Below are 20790 nucleotides of genomic sequence, written 5' to 3'. Positions count from 1 at the left end.
GGAGTTATCAATGATAACATGAATTATCAGAATGTTACTGAAGGTGAGTTCGAAGATTAATGACTCAAATCACAAAACCACCCGATTTGTACGCTATTAAACGACGGATTTTATCGGAAAGTAATTTTTTTGATCTCATAATAACTCTTGATAACACTTGGATTCATTTATTTTGAGCTGGAATCCGAACGTCAGTGCATGAATGGAAACGTCCGAATTCGTCCGCCAGGGAAAAATCAAAACCTATCCGTCAGCTGGTAAAGTGATGCTGATAGTGTTTAGGAGACCCTTTAATCTCATTCATCCTCTGAAGTAATACCTTACTGCGGTTCTAGAGACTAAACAGAAAAAGAGAGAGGAGACTCTTTATAGTCATAAAGGTCCAATTTGTTACAATTATTCGTAAGAATAACGTCAACAGTAAATACTATTTTGATGCTAGAAAATAATATGAAATCTACAATAAAAAGGGAACCTCCTGTTTCTCTCTCAAAAGGTGTAATTCTTCCTCATGATAAACGGCCTGTCCGCAAAATTCACGAGAAGCTATTCAAAATTTGGATCGGGAGGAGTTGCCACATCCATCTTACAGAACGATTTCGCACCATCAAATTTTTTTTGTTTGGTTCTGTCAAAGAGTTTCTTCTACGTGACACCAAGTTAGACAACAATGAGCGGGTAAAAAAATGGCATTGTTCAACAGCGCTGTACAAAAATAACTTAGACACCGTGCTGTTCAATTCATAACCACTGGAATATGAAAGATAGGACAAATGCCTAAACATATGCTGGGATTACATTATAAAGTAGCGTTTACTATAATTGAATATAAAGATTGCTTTGTCATTTATCTTTTTAATTGTTGAACGACCTTGTAATATGGTTACTATGTTCACCATTTTATCCGTATTTAAGTTTCCAGTTACAACGGGAATCTTTATATGAATATTTTAGGTTTTAATTCTAAAGAAAAAATTTAGTTTTTGTTATGTATGTAACTTGGACATAGACCGGATTATTTCCATATCAAAATTTATTAACATAAATCGGTTTTATAGTGTTCTTTACTCATAACGTTGAACGCATAATATTATTATTTAATCTTTTCAAGGTAATGATTTCATATGTACACACATATTAATACACGCGCACATATAAACATAACTACAGAAAGAGAAAGGGTGAGTGTGAGAGAGAAATGGTAGTAGACATAGTGGTAAGGGATCTACCTCATAGCAGATAAAGATATGTTGATATTATACGGATATATATATATATATATATATATATATATATATATATATATATATACACGTGCGCCCACATACACACACTTACAAATTTATATATATATATATATATATATATATATATATATATATATATGTTACCGTGAAAGACCGAAATTAGAGAATGTCAATATTCTCCGGTGAATGTCGATACATACCAAATACGTCGGTGAAGACCGAAATATTTGCTTATATTGTTATACATTCGGACCTTCACCAGTATATGTCGACAAACACAAAATAAGCTCTTGTGGGAGTCGAAACTAACTAGAAATTTAAAAAAAATTTCACTCAATACCAATCTCAAAGGTAAATAAATTATGAGAAACCCTTGTACAAAAAAGGGACGTTTAAATTTAAACAAAACATAACCTACGCTCGCTTCGCTCGCTAACCTCGTCTAATTAACCTTAAATATACAAAGCGTCTATAATATTCTTGAACACTGGAATCGATTAATCAAATTCATCTCATTCAGCACGCACTGTTTGTGAATAAAAATATATTTATAAAAAAATTGTACAAAGGGCAAGCCATCTGACCATTTATTTTTGTATCATTATCGTTCATCCGTGCAGTTAACATATTCTGTATTTCCTGATTGGCCCTTTCAATTTATAAAATGCTGAAAATTTGATTACATTTTTTTTATTAATGCGGTAAATTTGATTTCTCGCCTCCAGTTGGAGAATAACATAAGTAATTTGTATATTTAACGTTAATTATACGAAGTTAGCGAGTGAAGCGAACGTTGGTTATGTTTGGCTTAAATTTAAACTTCCTTTTTCTACAAGGGATTATCGTAATCTATTTATCTCAGATATTGGTGATTTTTTTTTTAATTTCTAGTTATCGTTTCGACCCCTAATAGAACTTATTTATACCGCCGAAGGTTGGAATAACATAATATTTGGATCTTTCACCAAATGGAGAATATCGACGTTTGCCAGATATTCTAATAATTTACTATAACATATATATACCGGGTGAGAACAACCACCCGTCCACCCATTTTAAAACAGCAAAATGTGTTTTTTTTTTTTAAAAACTGATGGCCCCATATTAATTAAATTGGGTGGATATGCTCTATCGATTGTTGTTAATACCAACTTCCGATACCCACTGGAAGTGAGTTATCCTGATTGAAATTCATTTTTATTTATAGAAAATGTATATTCTGACCATGGATTTGGATTCTCTGTTAGAAAATACGAAAGTTTTGTTTTAAACATTTTTTATCAAAGGTAGATTTTAAAGGTCATTTTTGTCCTCTAAATGACCTTTGATTTTGAGTACGTTCTAAGTCACTATGAAAGTTCTTTCAACCTTTTGACCGTATACAACTATGGGAACCGTTTTAAGTGAAAAAATGACATATAAGTCTTGAATAAATATTTTCGTAAAACTGAACCGATTCAACCTGAAAACGAAAAGCAGGATAGAAATACACAAAATAGTTTATTTAAATACTATGTTTTTTTTAATTTTTACCGTAGAATCAACTTTCGTCTGTGAAACCCACTTGCCACTCGCATAAAATATCGCTATTCGAATGAAAGTATTCGGTTTAAGGTTAGATATCATTGCTGTTATCCTAATAATTCGTTTTTAAAAGTTGAAAAACTTTCATAGCCACACGGTACAAGATCCAATTCAAAGGCCACTAAAGATAAAAAAATCGAATTTTGATAAAAAATGTTTAAAATAAAAATTACATATTTTCCAACATAGATTCCAAATCCACGGTCAGAATATGCATATTCTATTTATTAAATTGTATTTCCGGTCTTGATAACTCACTTCCGTTGAGAATTGGAAGTTAATATTATCAGAAATCGATAGCCACCCAATTCTTTAATATGGAGCCGTGAGTTTTTCGATCAAAAACAGTTTCTGTCGTTTTAAAAGGGGTGAACGGGTGGTTTTGACATCCCACTTTATGTGTGTGTGTGTGTATATATATATATATATATATATATATATATATATAGGGTGTGTATATATATATATATATACACACACACACATATATATATATATATGTGTGTGTGTGTGTGTGTGTGTGTGTGGGTGTTTTATGTAGTTTATTTATATATAAAGCTTTATTATGTATATAAAGCAGAAAAACGAACACTAGAGATTCGATTATGTTACAAGATCTACTAAAAAGGGAGAAGAATGGGGAAACACCTTCTCGTTCATCTGACATGGGCATCCCCATCATCGATGCTGGCAGGAAAGAAGCGACCCGCGGGTCCGCCGAATACTACAGTTGTGGTCAAGGCGGAGGGTCCGACCTTTGCAGATCTTCTCTGCTCGGTGAAAGGGGCAGTTTCATCAGGGGAAACTGGAGTCCTTTCCGTCCGGCAGGGCCAAGGGGAGGACCTCCACCTACGGGTTCGGGCGGACACAACTCAGCAAGGATATTGCCGAAAAGGTGGAGGGTGCAACTACACCCCTGGCTGGTAGGGGCGGCAGAGGAACCCACATACTGGTTAAAGACGTGGATGCCCTAACGTAACAGGACGAGTTTCTTTGGGAGCTTCGCAAAACGATAAGTTAGTCGGTCACTGTTGACCTCCTGTCAATGCGGCCGGCTTGATCCACTCAGGTGGTTACACTGGCAGTGCCGCCAATCCTGGCCGACAAACTACTATCTGATGGACGAGTTCGGATTGGGTGGGTGGCCTGTCGAGTGGTGCGGCGTATATCCGACGTCTTTTGCTTCAGATGTTGGAGTCCAGGCCACAGGGAAAGTTCTGTTCTAGCGCAGTTAGAAGCGGCCATTGTTTTACAAGTGTTAAGGTTGGCCATTTACGCAAGGATTGCCAGCAGGACCCTAGGTGCTTATCTTTCAAGTCACACGGTCATATACTTGGTGGTAGGGGGATGTAAGATGACTCCATCGGCATCTGGAACTGCTTCTTCGTAGGTACATTATGGTGTCTCTACGGGACAGCCCCATCCGGGAGGGAGTGGGAAGCCTCAGTTTCCCCCTTACGATGATTAGGTGGGAACTCCCTTGCAGTACCGTTAGGGGGAAAGTAAGACCTAATCCCAGGAGGGGATCTTCGGGGTCTCCTTATTAGAGACGTGGTGCCTAAACGACCGCGTCCCGGCTATCTGGCGGGAATTTTGTTTCCGACGAGATAGTTATAGGCTATTGCACCCCGTTAATGTTTAGTTGCGGAAAAAACTAAATATTTAATAGCTGGATTGATTAAAAAAATCAGTTTAACGAACTTCTTTAAAATAGATGTACTTTCATTTAAATTACAGCTTACATTCATTTTTACTTCATTTTTTTTTTAAATGGAAACAATAAATTTGAAGAAATATTTGTAACACTAATTGATTGCAAAATATCACGAAATTTTGCAAAAGTTTATAATTTTCATTTTTTTTTTAATTGTATAAATAAATAAATAAAATAAATGCCGCATTGTACAATATTCTTATGCCTTTTAAACGTTAGTCTGAATATTTTTACTAGTGGTATGGGCTCACCAATATGGAAATGATATATCTACTACTAAGGAAGTTGTACATCACAACTCGGTTTAGTTTAATGTCATGGATGACATATCCCTTTTGCAATTCTTTCCATTAAACGCTTTGATTTATTGCATCTTTATTCTGCCATTCATTTTCCCTCATCTATCTCTCTCCTATTTTTTACTTTCTTTCTTTCTTTTTTTGTATTCCCTTATTCTATCCTTTTTTTGCTTGCTTTTTTGTATTCTTATTTTCATTCGGTTTGTCACTCAAACCATTTTTGCATAACCTCATTTTATTCAAATTTATAAGAAATTTTTAATCTTATATCTCAAATCTCATATATGCGGCTTTATATAAAAACATATAACCATATACGCATATATGTATAAATTTGTTCACAAAAATAAAATTGCAGATAAATATGTACGATTGGTTTACATCTACATATAAATTACAAATTATAAAAATGTAGTCGTCACGAAATACTATATTATTATCGTACAGAACGTGAAATAATATTTAGCAATTTTTTTTACTGATTATACTTTCCTAGTAATTGTAAATTTAAATTTTAAAATAAAATATTATTACCATATTTTATTACAAAGAACAAATACAATAAAAAACCTAGTGTATTTCAAAAATATTTTTTGAAATTTTACAAAACTGGATCGATTTTCAATCTATTTTTTTTTTTGTCTTCAGTCATTTGACTGGTTGATGAAGCCCTCCATGATACCCTATCTAATACCAGTTTCATTTAGTTTCATTTCGGTATATCCCTTACGTCATACATCCATACGAATTTGTTTTACATATTCCAAACGTTGCCTGTCTGCACAATTTTTCCCGTCTACATGTTGCTCCCGTATCAAAGCGACTATTCCAGAATGCCTTAATATGTGGCGTATAAGTCTGCCTCTTCTTTTAACTATATTTTTCAAAATGCTTCTTTCTTCATCTATTTGCCGCAACACCACTTCATTTGTCACTTTATCCACTCATCTGATTTTTATCATTCTCCTACAGCACCACATTTCAAAATCTTCTAATATTTTCTTTTCAGTTACTCCGATCGTCCAAGTTTCACTTCCATATAAAGCTACACTCAAAATATATACTTTCAAAAATGTTTTCCTGGCGTTTAAATTAATTTTTGATGTAAACATATTATACGTTTGACTGAAAGCACGTTTCGCCTGTGCTATTCGCCATTTTATATCGTTCCTGCTTCGTCCGACTTCACAAAATTCTACTTCCCAAATAACAAAATTCTTCTACCTCCGTAATTTTTTCTCTTTCTCTTTTTATATTCAGTGGTCCATTTACATTATTTATACTACATATCATTACTTTCGTTTTGTTCTTGTTTATTTTCATGCGGTAGTTCTTGCGTAGAACTTCATCTATGCCATTCACTGTTTCTTCTATATCTTTTTTACTCTCACGCATTACTGTATCATCGACAAATCGTAACGTCTTTATCTTTTCACCTTTCACTATTACTCCGTATCTAAATTGTTCTTTAACATGATTAATTGCTACTTGTATGTAAAGATTAAAAGGTAACGGGGAAAGGGAACATCCTTGTCGGACTCCCTTTTTTATTACGGCTTCTTTCTTATGTTCTTCGGTTATTACTATTGCACTCTGGTTCCTGTAAATGTTAGCAATTTTTCTTCTATTTGTATACTTGAACCTAAATTTTTTAAAATGGTGAACTTTTTATTGCAATCTACGTTATCAAATGCCTTTTCTAAGTTTATAAATGCCAAGTGTACTGGTTTGTTTTGCTTTAATCTTCCTGCTACTATTAATCTGAGTGCTAAAATTTCTTCCCTTATCCCTCTATACTTTTCCTGAAACAGATTAGTCTTCTAACAGTTTTTCCACTCTCCATCTATTTTAAAAATAGGTAAAAACATATGGAAAATATTTTCATTAATTACTTAACATCAAAATCTAACTTATTAAACGTTTGTTAGTAGATTATTTATTTACCAAATAAATTTATTTAAAAGGATTTATTAATTTAATTTTTCATTAACATAGCGGATTTAAATAATTATTTACATGTAGTTGTATAGACTTTAATGACTATTCTTTTCAGAAAAATCAAATATTTCTTATATTTTTTAACGATTAAAATGATCAAAAAATTGCTATATTATAAATATATATGTATATAAAATATTAAAAACTATTTATTTATTTAATATACTAAATTCCTCCGTATTTCGTTCAATTTTCCATCAACAAAAAAGCGCTGCTTATTGAATTCAAAACAATTACGGACTAAAAAAATCTGAAGTAATAACAAGAGTGAAGACCATAAATGTAATGTTGATAATAATGGACCACACAAGATTAATATTGTTAATAACAACCACTTTGAATTCTGCAACCGCTTGAATTTTACGCGATCAAATTTATCCGAAGCGAAGTAAGAATAGAAATTTCTTAAAATTGTTGTTATTGAGATAGAAATTATTATTAAATTTTCTGCTAAAAAATTTTGATTTCTATGTTGATTACTGTATATCTTTCTTAGCTTCATTATTTTTTATATGTTGATTCGTTTCGGAGTAACTCCATTGTCAAAATTTATTGTAATAGTACTTTTAAATTTCTGTTACTTTTATATAACGTTTAGTCAACTCGCTCCCTATATGTGATGTTATGGCTTATCTGGCCTTATTCTTGTTAATTTTTACTAACGGTTACACTTATCTTTTACTTTTATTTATCTATTACCTGTTTTCAATAAATTAAAAGATACATACGTACAACCGTTAAGTACAAGTAAGTTTCTTCCATTCTCTTACAGAAAAATTAATAGCGAATGTTGACTTCAAAATCATAATTGTCATCGGTGGGGATCAAAATGATATAATTCGTCACTCATGAACCGAAACAAGTACTTATAAAACAAACAGACATCTTCGATTTCTTAATGAATGAAGCGTTATTTTCAGATCGGTTTAATCTTTCGTGTAATCTTTTTTTGTAACAATAATTATTGTTAACTAGAAAAATGTAATATCTTTAGAAATACAATTTATAAAAGTATTAACTCAACGTTTCCTCTTAAATCATTTGTTGAAATTAAGAATACCGTTGAGCATTCCAATAGCAAAGTTCGCCGGTTTGTTTCTGAAAATTATGCCCCTAGTAGTTTTTCCAATTAAGAATATTCTAGAAAGATATTAAATACATATCTTCTTCAGGTAGATTTGAAAAAAATAAACCCATTTATTAAATATTACACATTTAACAAAGTTATTGTAAGTAAAACTAAAAAAAGAGGTTTTTTTTACCAAAATTTATTGGTTTTAACCCCAGATTTTTCAAAAACTACTACAGATACGGGTTTAGGACCTATTTTATTAGATTTTGCAGATCAAAAACCATAAGAACTTACTAATTCTGCTCCTTAATAACATCGTAAAAATTTCAGTACGATCTCAATTTCACCGAGGTAGCTGAAATCCGAGCAAAATCTTTTACTAGCCGTAACTCGCAAACGAAGAATTTTAGGATATATGTTTATATGAATTTTTTCCATTATTTTCACGAATAGAATAGGTTTTTGAATGTGTTGGAAGAAGTTCGTGATACACTCTGTATAGTGTATGTTCCTTTAAATAATATTATTATTTGTCGCATTCTAATATGATTATTCGATTATTCAAGATGTAATCCTAATTAAAGCTATCATAGTATGCTAGTAATGAAATTCTAATAAAATTTAAATTAAATATTTAATTAAGCTCTATATAGAATCAGAGATAAACGCTTAAAACCCTCTTGTCACCTCAAATGATAGAATTAATTTTTATAAAATACGAATTATTATATTTGTATGAAGTCTGGAGTAGGTAAGAAAAAAAATTATATAAAAATGAGGACGCTATTTGATATTTTATCACGCACTATAATTTACATAAAAAAAAAAAAAAACAAGTTGCCCATGTAAAATTACAGGTGAATGCTACTGTACAATTTGAATATACGATACGTTTTTGTTTTACATTTACGGGTAGAATTAAAGTTCCACAACTTTTTTTAATATATTGTAATTCATTAGTTGTACATTTTTTAAGAGAAAATTAATGCTGATTGTTTAATTGAAATAAAATATAATACCATAAAAATTGTGGTTTGCAAAGGAAAGTGAAAAAAAGAGAGAAAGAATGGAAGTAAAAGTGAGAGAGTCTGAGAGAGTGAGGAAAAGAGAAGGAAAGCGTAAGAGAGAAGCTTTGATTAAAGTGACTGTATCTCGGTTCTTCATTAAATTGAAAATTGCTTCATAATTTAATATTTCTTCATTAAGTTTTACTTGCCACAAGCCATTAGTATTATTTCAAATTTAGTCTTACTATAAAATGCATTGCATGTTTTATTATTATTACGGTAAGGAAAATCGTAGGCTTAATTTCCAAGTATTTTTGCTTCCTCTTTTTCCCCTTTCTCTCTCGCAAACACGAGACTATCCGCACTAACATATATTTTTATAGCATTTTTTTTTAAAGACAACATTAATATGTATTTAAAACTTGATTCCTTTAAATCTGAAGTAAGGCTAATTTTAACAAATATATTAGTATAATAAACTCCTGTTTTTTTCAATATTTCATAATTTTTGTTTATTGGTTTTTATTTAAAGATGAAAAATTAAAATATAATTTTTTAATCGGCTACTAAAAACATATTACTTTTTTGTAGAAGGAATTAGGTCGATCAATTTTACTCGACATGCAATCTAGCCTCCTTATTGTGCATTTCACGTGCGCAGTAAGCCTAATAATTGTGTAACCGACGGAGAGAACTAGAACATAAGAAGTTGTAAAGGGCCCAATATTCTATATCAATAGAACCCAAAGCGGGGAAGAAGGGATGAAGTATATAAAAAAAGGGTGGATTAGTCTATAAAGATGATCTACATGAAGAGGAACTGCAATCATAGACAAATAACTGCAACCCACCGGGTTGGTCTAGTGGTTAACGCGTCTTCCCAAATCAGCTGATTTGGAAGTCGAGAGTTACAGCTTTCAAGTCCTGGTAAAGCCAGTTTTTACATGGATTTGAATACTAGATCGTGGATACTGGTGTTCTTTGGTGGTTGGGTTTCAATTAACCACACATCTCAGGAATGGTCGAATTGAGAATGTATAAGACTACACTTCATTTATACTCACTCATGCATATCATCCTCATTCATCCTCTGAAGAGTTAACTAAATGGTAGTTACCGGAGGCTAAACAGGAAAAAGAAAAGACAAATAACTGCAACCTGAGGATTGTTTCTTTATTTAAGAAAAAAACTCCTTGAGTAAATTAAACATGGATATTTTTTCCCAGAAAACTTTGCGTTACTGTCAATGATTTTGCTTTGATTAATCTAAAGGTACGTTGAAATAAAATTTACTTTTACGTGAAATTACTTCTACGTTACATCTTATTAAATATGAAAATTTAAGTTATTAAAAATATTTAGAAGTTAATTACTTTTTATTATATCTTGAATAGTTGATTAAATTGACTTCTCGTGTTTTATAGAAAATGTTAGCTTTTAATAGCTTTGATTATTTTACAACAATAAGGCTTACGTTGATTGGTTACGCAACCTGTAGGCGGGGTTTTGTTGTCTAGGAAACGTTTCCTGCAGATAGTATAGACTACACCGTTCGGGAGGGGAAATTAGATATAATTTAGAATGTGTTGCGTTTACTACGGTTCAACATATGACATTACAATTTACGTTTATTTTTTTTTAATTGTGCTTACATAAATCTAATCAAGATATAAAACTAGAAAAGAAAAATCAGGCTAAAAGTAATTTTTTATCTATCTTGGCATTACTTCGAAAATGTACTGCGGGGGAAACTTGTCTTTAAAATAGGAAAAATATTTAATACTTATTTATCACAAAGCTACACTTGTCAGAGCATCAATTTTGTACTAGATGTAGATTAAAATAATGCTTTACATTTAACAGCAAATTTTAATTATGTTAAACCATTTAAACGTTATATTATTATAATTCGAATTTTTATAAACGTAATTGCTTAAATATTTTTATAATTTAATGACGTCGAAGGTCTTTTTTAAAAGCTACTACTTCAATAATAAACAAAAAAATTGTCATTTTAATTGTAAAATAGTATTTACACACCCTTCTAAGGGCGGCACAGAGTCGAAATTATTTTCAACATGGAGACACGTTTTACTGTTACCTGCAAATAAAGATAATTTCTGTGATAGGATTTTCCAATATTTTTTTCCAATAACTTTATGAATAAAGTTATTTATAACTTCAGGTTACAAATTTAAATGTATTTTTAACACGTGTTAAAGACCTTTCTTTAACAGAAAATAGTGCAGTTTAATTTTTTTTTTGCTTAATATAATGACAAACCAAATGAAAAATAATTTAATATAACATTTTAAAAACTTGTATAATGTTTAAAATTATTTTTGCAACCATTTTTTTAATGATTAGTGCTACTGTTTTCCATCACGAATTAATGGTTTTGCTAGCGGTTTTTCAAGTTATGAAAATACATAACAACGTTGCTTAAAAATAAATTTGGTTTGTATTGTAATGGTTCATACAGTATACTTTTTGTTGTATGTTTGTTTGTGTCTAATTTTCATAATTTATAAATGAATTAAGATATTGTTTATCCGCGCGCCTCATGAAATCAAAACTGGTTTTTGAAACTTTATTTTACAAATCATGAAATTAATGATAAATTACAATTTTACAATATTAAATGTATAATTTATGACAACGCAATACTGTTTTAAAAAGAAGTTATTCGAAAAAATATGATCATTCGAGCTGAGCCTACTATTATGAATTCAATACTCACCTGATATGGCTGATGGGGTTTTACTGACACCAATTTCCGTTAATTTGGATGAAAACAGAATAATTTAAAAGTTACTCTGGCTCTACGTTAAGTCTGCTTCTGCATTTTTTTTTCATATGTTATGAGATGAAAAAATGTTGTTTCGCCCAAATATGTTGTGGCAAATGCCAAAAAATGTCTTGCAGAACTTTTGGAAAACTTCAGGATAAACAGCCTTAGATTGGAACTAAAAAACCAGTAACGGTAACAATGGAAACAGCATTTTAAATGCCGAATCGTAAGACAGCTCGATAAGATGTTTTTCTTCGACAGAAGGAAGTTCCTATTTCAAATCTAGAGAGGGAGTTTTCATGCAGTCTTTTTTCCAGGATAAATAAAAAAATAAAGACATGTTGTAGGCCAGTGACTTCATATGTTCAATCACACTTTAGCAACAATACTAGAAAGGAATTGTTCTGTGTAATCAATGAAATCCCTCAGTGTATAAAAGGAATCGCATTTTACTTTCTCCAAACCAAGAAATTAAATTTCCTGATTGTCGCATCTACCATGCCTTGCACAGAAAACACAGTGACAGCTGTATCTTGAAGGCTCAAGTTAGAGTAATCAAGATGTTAAAAATAAGCAGGAGACGACAGCCATGTGAAATTATTTAAATTGTGTGTTACAAATTTAGAATTGATGAGGAACAACTTTACTTCGTCACGAAGCCAAACACCGTGTCAGAACTTTACCCTGAAACAGCCAGCGAATTTCCGAGGACAATAATTAGTGTTCGTGATAACTTCGCTTTTCGTTAAAAAGAAGAAAAAATAACCGGCTGTTAAGAGAAAGGGCTTTAACAGAAAAAAAACAATAAAGTAAAAATTGGAAATGTTTACTGCCTCGTCTAGAGTGGTTTTCATTTTGGTGGGCATACAAAGTGTAGCTAGTACTTGGCGATGTATACAACAATGTCTCCATTTCACAAGAGATGCAACTTTCTCTGTACGTGCGACCAAACCTTTATTTTTCCCGTCATTGCCTTAGGACCTGAGCTTACCCCCACCCACACATTTTTTTCGTGGAACTTCATTTATAATTATGAGGTCATTAACAATATTGAAAATAGCATCAGCAGTTGTATGAAGAGGTACTGATTCACAAAACAAAAGTTTTTCGCAAACTTTATTTTCGTGTTCATATCGCTCAAATGCTACCAGATTAGCGTTATTTAAATATCCTGACTCTCATTCAACTGTAACTCAAAATATTCCCCACTTTGTAACAATTTTTTCAAAATACTTTTCACGTAATGTAGGTATGGATCGGTGGTTTAAGTTGGAATCGTTGAATCACAAGGTTGACGATAATTCGAGTGGATCAGTGTTGTAGAAAATTCTTTTAATATTTGAGATTCCTTTACAAAATAATCGTACAAGTATTGTACATCCTATTTATTAGAATTAATAGGGTGAATTCCATCTCGTCGATTCTTCTTTCCATAGCATCGTCAGAAAACTATAATATAGACATCTCGTTGACATGCTTTTCACTAAACAAGTTCTTTGCTACCGCTCTTGTTGCAGGCAAAATTAAATCATCCCCGATTATACGAAATCCTTAATTTGAAGCGAATAGCAGGGCGACTTCGTAAGATGACAGAACAGCGTTTTCATTTTTTGTTCCACACACAATGTTCTTAAATAAATTCTGTAAACCATGAAGCTCCAGTTTTTTGGGCAACATGATAACATCAATTTTAGTGAAAATAAAATGTCCCACAGACACTCATTAATAATCTCACTCTTAATCTCTGACGATCACAGGTTGGGAACACTGATTTACATCTTTAACATTTTTAATTAATACTGAATTTATTTTACTCATCTTAGTGTCCACGTTTCACATCCTTACAGAATTACACGCCAAACACGTCACAAGACGCTTTGTCAAATCAAACTCTATGTTACTACAGAATATATTTTTTTCTGTTAAATGTTTCCTTAATAATTTCTTACTATTCTTGTTTATACCTCGTTTTCACTTTTTTTAGTCTTCAGTAAAAATTGTACTTAAGTACAGTGCGTTTGGAAGGTTGCTGTGCACTGGAATTACGGACGTTTAATGACGAAATTTTCTAATTATTACTTTGTAATTTTTATTTCATAACTTTATAGAAAAGAATATTACAATAACTGGAATAGTTCGTAAAATGTGTGAAAATTACCACCTCCTTCAATATCAATACAACACTGCACAAGTTTCAATTTGTTTTAAAACACTTTAACCAGTTATTTTACTGGTATGTAAGTATGTCGTTATTGCGGTTTTTAGTTCGTCAATTGTGCGTGATCTGTGGCAATACACTGCTTGTTTCGTTATCCTTCATAGAAAGTAATCTGGGGGAGTCAGATTTAGCAATCCTAAACGCTACAAACTTTACGAAATGATTCGTTCACCAAAGACATTTCGTAAAACGGTCATTTGTGCGGTGTGTGGCATCTTGTTAGGACCAACCGAGATTGATCTCCGCTTCTGTTAACTGACTAATGAAGTTTGTTAAAACAGTACAATAAGGATAACTATTATCTGTATTTTCAAAAAAGATTGGACCCATAATGGGCGTTCAGCTCACACCGATCCAGATTGCAATTTTAACTTCGACTAATTCATGGTAGTTACTTTTCGACCACAGTCGTGTATTTTGTGAATTAATATACCTTCCAAGATGAAACCACGTTTTTTCATCTGTGAAAAAACGTAATGACGTGGATACCTACGGAATTTTGGTTAATAAAACGTTAAAACCATTGACATGATTAATCGGTTTGCCGTTAACTAAATGTTTCAATTCTTGAACACACATTACTTTGTAGGGATAAAGTTTCAGTTCTTTTCTTACAGGTTTATCTGCGGTAGCAAGTCCGATATTTTGCTACTGCGCTAATTACTTATTGATTTTAATGGAGTTTTGGCCAAAGCATCCTAGATATCAAGCAGCTTCTGTTCGGTTAAGATGGTCTTCCACTTCGATCAGCTTCTTCAACAGAGCCTGTTGCCCGAAATTTTTCGATAACAGTTCGAACTACATTGCGATGAGTATTTGGAAACTTTTCAGAAAACTTGAACTTCAAGAGATAAGTATACGTGTCTTCTTCACGAAATACGTGTTCAACGAGACAAAATACGTTCTTCTGTCGAAATTATTTTTCCCACAATTATTGATTACAATAAACGAAACAACATGAAATGAGACGAAGCATTTCAATCACAACTCAACCACTGACGTCTTGATTTATTACTGAGCAACGCCCAACGAACCCAAAGGACAACCAAACTAATGTCAACAACAGAATGGACAACATAGTTCTAAAACATACGGCACAGTGACTTTCCGAATCCACCGTATTTTATATTTTAGCTTTTTCAATTCGTTCTTCTTTTGTGTATTTGTTCATTTTATTATTCGTTATATCCATATTACTTTAATTTTCATTTCATATTTTCAAAATTTCTTCTAATTTTAATCTGTTGAATTTCTGCGCTTCTCATCTCCTAAAATATCCATATCATCTGCAAACCTTATAATATTTATTCTCCTTCTTCCTTCACTGATACCTTCAGCTTCATCTAAGGGAATTTTGATTATATCTTCATTTTAATTTTTAAAGAATTATCTCTTGCATTATCCTTTTCCTACGTAAAACCAGTCAGTTTGAGAATTCTTTATTTTCATAAAATTTTTCTGATTCAGTTAAATTCCCTAATTAATCTTTTACTTTCTAAAGTTCTGTTTGTCTCTTTAATATTCCCATTACATTTTCCATTTGACACAGTTAGTTGTTTATCCTATATTTATGAAACGTACACTTTATTCCTTTAACTGGTTCTCGTACACCTTTCACCAAAATTTCTTATTAGTTCAATCGCATTTCTTGTCCGTCTCTCATTCCTGAATCCATATTGGACTTTTGAAATCATTTTCTCCATTTTTACAAATTCAATTAAGTTGGGAATTCGTAGAAGACACTTTGCTGAATGCAAAATTAAACTGATTGTTCTACAATTTTGACACTTTGTTGCACTACGTTTTTTGGGGAATTGAATCATAATTGTTTTAAAAAGGTCTTCTACCCTTGTCTCACTATTATAAATTACATTCCAAAATCGGCATTTTCTTTAGCAACATTCCTCAACTTGTGTATTTCTGCTTTTACTTTATTATACTTTAATTAATAACCTTTTTTTCTAAATCTTCTACATTTGAGCATTCAACATTCTGTTCTGCTTTTTGTATTGTTCTTCTTAATTATTTAATTTTTCTATAAATCTTCTCACCTTCTTCATAATTCCTGTTCCTATATTTTCTTGCTGTGCTACTTAATTAGTCTTTTGTGTCTTTAATCTTTTATTGTATTACTTCTCTTCGTTACTGTATAGTAACTTTATGCGTTCTGATGTCGCATCCGTCCAGAATGAAACGTTACGTTTATATTTATCAGAAATATTTGATTTAACCCACCGGGTTGGTATAGTGGTGAACGCGTCTTCCCAAATCAGCTGATTTGGAAGTCGAGAGTTCCAGCGTTCAAGTCCTAGTAAAGCCAGCTATTTTTACACGGATTTGAATACTAGATCGTGGATACCGGTGTTCTTTGGTGGTTGGGTTTCAATTAACCACACATGAATGTACAAGACTACACTTCATTCACACTCATACATATCATCCTCATTCATCCTCTGAAGTATTATCTAAACGGTAGTTACCGGAGGCTAAACAGGAAAAGGAAAGAAATATTTGATTTAATGATGTAATTTTTTTAATGTTACATTGTACGTATCGAGTGGTTTTTTTTAAATTTTTGAACCTTCTCCCGAATTTTTTTAAAATTATTGATACATTTTCTGTTTTAATATAGTATTTATTTTTTGGTTTTTAGGTAAATTTATGTGAAAGTTGACGATTTTTTTTTTAATGTGAAAGTAAACCGAAAGTTGAAATAATTAAATTTTATTTTATTATCTTGTAATTAATTAATTAAAATTTATATTATTAAAAGTAAATATTTTTCAAAATGAATTTCTTATAACATAGAAGTGACACAAAAAGTGTATCGTCAAATCCATCTGTATGTTCCAGAAATTTTAAGGTATTGAGCTTCTTTATATGTTCTTTAGGCATATTTGAATAATTTTTGAATCTTTTTTATAAAAATTAGAATTTTGTATGAGACTGTACTTTCACAAATCTATGTGGAAGGGAATATTTTTTAATTTTTAAATTCTAACTTAAATAAATTTAAAATCTTATAAACACAAACATGAGTTACATTTTAATGACAAATATTAGAAAAAAGAATTCAAAAACAATAAAAAAATTAAGAAATTTTCATAGGGAACATTTTTTATAAATTAGAAATTTACGTTTCCCATCAATACAGGACTGTTTATTATTTGAAATTATAACCAGTGATTTATTCCTTGTTAGATAATAAAAGCAAGCGATAAGACAGTCGTATAATTCAATTGTTTATTATTATTATTTTTTTTTTTTAAAGAAAAATATGGTAAAAGTGCGTGGAAATCGACGATTTTGTTCAAGGAAAACGGTAAGTTTAATTAATTCTTTTTTTTTTAATTCAATGTTATCATGTTTTACATTAATTAATTAAAATAATACTGTTAAAAGTAAACATTTTTCAGAATTAATTTCCTGTTTATAGGATTTAATAATAGATTAATGAAAACTAGTTAAATGTGTATTTGTATTTTTAAATTATTACTATATTTATTATTTTTTTAATCATATTTATATAGATTTGTGGGATGTATTGTTTTCCTTTTTTATTTTTAAAATTATCTTTAGTATAAAACAACACGCAACAACTCTATTGTCTAGATCACGCATACTTTTTGTATCTAAAATATCTAAATGTATAAAAAAAGAGAGATAAAGAAAGTATTATAAATAGAAGAAGAGAGAAAACACAGTTAGTCTCGTCATAAACTTTACCTCTAAGTAGCCAATCGGACCTTACTAGCTATGGGCGGGAGTCTAATTCTGGACTTTTTCCAGGCTCTTTGTTCAAGGTAGAAATAGAATTGTGTAATTACAATTTATGCTTTTCCAGACTTCATGACTCCCATAAACAGGGTACTGTCTCACATCCGGTTAAGCTTGGGCAAAACTATTCTTGGAGTTTGTCCGTCGACAACAAATAGATCCTTAACTTTTATTAAAGTTTACTATGCCTCTTTCAATCTTTCATGTATTGCATGTTAGCGGTTTATTTTTGCTCTATATTATATACGACCAATCATTGATAATTATTGTACGGTTTACGGTTTTATTTTTCAGCTATTCATATATAAACACATGCTTTTTCCGTTTTAATCTATCGTAGCGTAGAAAATATAACGTATTTAGGTAGTCACGAAATATTTTTTAAGATATACATCTAATAGGTAATCGCGTAATAAATAGTTAAAGTAAGCGATATTTATTCCAGTAGAGTTTTTTAAATAAAAAAATAAAGGGAAAAATAAATCAAATTTTCGAATAATCGTACTAATTAAAATTATAGTAACTAATATCAAAAATATCCGGTTGACTCCGGGTAGAGATTTTACTACCAACACACATAGAAAATATTTTTTCTCAAAAAAATATATCGTGTAATTCCTGTGGTTAGACAGTGCTGCTGAATCTCTCCGTATATTGAGGTTTTCTCTCCCCCCCCCCAAAAAAGGTAAAAATATAAAAAATGGGTTAAAATACTTAGTCTTTAAATTTTAGTTTAAAGGGAGCTCGTTGGAAGGGAAGGAGCTCCAGTATTGTTTCATAACGTATAACGAATTTTTAGAAACTGTTCCATTGTTACAATATTGATTTTTTTTTTTATTAAAAGCTAAGGACATGAAACTTCCCAGGTGCAGGAACATGTAACTTATTTACTTATTATATAGTTAAAAAAATGTTTTTGATGGTTGAAAATATTTTGAAAAGAATAGTTGGACGTATTGCAATATTTAAATTTTTATTAACTACTGAGCTTGGGGAAGATTAAGGCTATGGTCTGCACCGGCTGATCGGAGAGATTGGGCCGTGGTTCGGGAGAATTAAACTATTGGCTCACCCAATTCCTGTCCGGACGCGGTGCGTTTCGGACGTACCTCTTTAGAAGGAGAAGGGCCGAGTACCCCGAGTGTCCTTACTGCGGAAAACGAGATACTTCGGAGCATGTTATTTTTGTCTGCGGCAGGTTGTCGCAGGTTTGTCTGGACAGTGGGACGAGAGACGCGAATGTGTCGCCACTACCGGACAGGTTGACGCGGACAACGTAGTGCCGTAACATGCTCGTCGGGATCCGCTATTTTGCGGCAGTGTTAAAACTGATCACAGTAGTGTTATAACAAAAGAAGAGGATGCGAGGAGGTGAAGTACAGCCCCCTATGGGGCTGCTGTTCGTCCGTATTTATACGGTTAGGCAGCAGTGATGAGACAGGTGGACGACTCCCTGAGCCATGACCGTAGTTCCTATGGCAAGGAAGACAACCAGACAAGGTAGTCAAGAAAGACAAGCCGGATACCAAGACAGAGGTGAAAACAAAGGCTGGAGAGCGACGGGTGACGGACAGCCCCCTGTGGAGCGAGCCGTTGTTCATCCGCGCTTGCGTGAATGGGCAACGGTGATGTTACACGGGAATTCTAGATCACCCGAACTCGATGGCACCTCCTGGGCTGCGTTATTCTTAATTGTGGGTCCGGCTCCGGGAGAGGAGTTGGTGAGATAGAGGTTTAGTTGGTAGGGCGCAGGTATACATACGCACTTTAGCGTCTTGCAGAATCTGTTAGCAAGCTCAACACTTCGTTAATAGATAAGATTCCTCCCCGCACCAGAGAAAATAAATTAAAAAACCGATGGACTGCAATGGGTTGTGAACCTCTCCTTTTACACCAGTATTTTTTTTTATTTTACTGAATGTATTTTGGAAAAAGGGAAAATTTTTGTCACACAATTTCTATTTTTTACGGAATTAAACAGGGAGGAAAAATTTAAATACTTTTCAATTCTTCTGATGTCAGCCTTATAAGAATATACAGTCAGTTTACAACCTTTGGAAAGGTATGTCGTGAACGGTTTTCCACACAATCAGAATTTTTTATATAGGTATGATAAATATATTATGTATCATGAAGATTTAATCGAAGAGAGAAATTTGGGAATACTTAGGATGAAATATATGATTACTATGGCACATGGGAATGAGTGAGCTTGAATTTTTCATACTGGTACAGTAAATATGTATAAATTATTTAAAACAATTCCGTTCTGTCAGAAACCTTTTACTAAAATATATGCAAATCGAGTAAACAACAAATTATGTTTTTATTATAGAAGACAATTAAAATCACCGATCTGAGTGGCGAATTCTTGGCCATTCATTTGGGATTCCCAATTCTAATTCCGGTCAAGCATGGCAATTTCAAATGCTAAAAATTTCTGTGTAAGATTCTAGAATGAATTAATTTATGAAGCAATAAAAAAGAAAAATTTCAGATATATTCCTATGAAATAGTTTAAAATTTTGTTAATTTTGTGATCTATTCCTGAAAATTTTTAAATTAAATGTAATTTTTTAAACGTACGTTTTAAATAAATTGTTAAACGATCAATATTTAAAAGATGATTTTCTTTTAAAATTTCTTACAAAATTTTAAATATTGAATTTTTGTTGCATTGAAAGGGAGTCCGACAAGGATGTTCCCTATCTCCGTTACTTTTTAATCTTTACATGGAATTAGCAGTTAATGATGTTAAACAACAATTTAGATTCGGAGTAACAGTACAAGGGGAAAAGATAAAGATGCTACGATTTGCTGATGATATAGTAATTCTAGCCGAGAGTAAAAAGGATTTAGAAGAAATAATGAACGGCATAGATGAAGTCCTACGCAAGAACTATCGCGTGAAAATAAACAAGAAGAAAACAAAAGTAATGAAATGTAGTAGAAATAACAAAGATGGACCGCTGAATGTGAAAATAGGAGGAGAAAAAATTATGGAGGTAGAAGAATTTTGTTATTTGGGAAGTAAAATTACTAAAGATGGACGAAGCAGGAGCGATATAAAATGCCGAATAGCA

This window comes from Lycorma delicatula, chromosome 9 (genome assembly GCF_047948215.1).
Source record: "Lycorma delicatula isolate Av1 chromosome 9, ASM4794821v1, whole genome shotgun sequence".
In the NCBI taxonomy this organism is placed as follows: domain Eukaryota; kingdom Metazoa; phylum Arthropoda; class Insecta; order Hemiptera; family Fulgoridae; genus Lycorma; species Lycorma delicatula.
The sequence above is the reverse complement of the archived record's forward strand: the minus strand, read 5'-3'. Positions refer to the sequence as shown.